The sequence below is a fragment of the Perkinsus marinus genome (genome assembly GCF_000006405.1).
Source record: "Perkinsus marinus ATCC 50983 genomic scaffold scf_1104296930190, whole genome shotgun sequence".
Taxonomy (NCBI): domain Eukaryota; phylum Perkinsozoa; order Perkinsida; family Perkinsidae; genus Perkinsus; species Perkinsus marinus.
In genome coordinates, this window is record NW_003216212.1 from 1 (window position 1) to 1,102 (window position 1,102).

The 1,102-nt window shown below is 49.0% G+C and overlaps 3 non-coding genes across 3 annotated transcripts; all 3 read left to right on the plus strand.

Moving 5' to 3' along the window:
* The first annotated feature begins 140 nt into the window (after positions 1–140).
* Positions 141–213, plus strand: Pmar_PMAR004695. Its single transcript has one exon. It is a non-coding gene; the product is annotated as a tRNA-Met (tRNA).
* Positions 214–803: 590 nt separating this feature from the next.
* On the plus strand, positions 804–875 carry Pmar_PMAR004696. The gene has a single exon. It is a non-coding gene; the product is annotated as a tRNA-Arg (tRNA).
* Positions 876–961: 86 nt separating this feature from the next.
* Pmar_PMAR004697 lies at positions 962–1,033 on the plus strand. The gene has a single exon. It is a non-coding gene; the product is annotated as a tRNA-Met (tRNA).
* The last annotated feature ends 69 nt before the right edge of the window (positions 1,034–1,102 follow it).

Genomic DNA, 1,102 nt, shown 5'->3' on the forward strand with positions numbered 1-1,102 from the left:
TAGGATATCTGCCTTCCAAGCAGATGGTCCGGGTTCGATTCCCGGGCGGTGCAGTTCGTATCAACGAGAGAAGGGTCTCTAGACTATCGTGGAACAGTTATGCTCAGCACGTCAGGGCGATACAGGAGTTTGTACGCATGAGCAGCTTGGCGCAGTGGATAGCGTGTTGGGCTCATAACCCAAAGGTCCCTTGATCGAAACAAGGAGCTGCTATTCATCACAATACACTCGAGATGGTTATTAAACTGAGAGGTGCAGCTTATCGACTGCATAGATCAGTCTTACCGAAAAATTTCCACTAAACAGAGTCGGTGTTTTCGTACCATTCCGTGCGGTTGGCCCAACCGTGCCAGTTCAGGGGAAAAACAACGTTAATAAAGCGTTGTCCGTGCATAGAAAAGAGCTATTCACCTAGAGCAGAAGTCCTTGCAGGAATGATGAATGACCGCCCGGTACCTCAGAACGCGTTGCGGAGATGAAACAACAGCCCAAATTCACGAGCCGCCGCATGCGGTTTCAAAATGTGCTTGCAAGCATGAACTTCGATGTCACGAAAAAGTTGTGCAGCTTGTGCCGAGCTAGCTGTAGTATGCGATGAGAACCTCACCAGTTGGAGTTATCAATCGAGATGGAATGCGGCCTACCATGCGAGAGTTATAGTAGCAGTTCGCGATCTCAGGTACGCGTTGAAGACCTAATCAGACTCTTGGCCGCGGGACGGTTGACGACGGTACGTCCGAGAAGGGATTCAGATGTCCCTCTACAAGTATCACAGGAATACTCAATCACTACATAAATGATATGCACCGCTAGTCTAATGGTTAGGATATCTGCCTTCTAAGCAGATGGTACGGGTTCGATTCCCGGGCGGTGCAGTTCGTATCAAGGAGAGGAGGGTCTCTATTTTATCGTGGAACAGTTATGCTCAGCACGTCAGGCGATACAGGAGTTTGTACGCATGAGCAGCTTGGCGCAGTGGATAGCGTGTTGGGCTCATAACCCAAAGGTCCCTTGATCGAAACAAGAGCTGCTATTCATCACAATACACTCGAGATGGTATAAACTGAGAGGTGCAGCTTATCGACTGCATAGATCAGTCTTA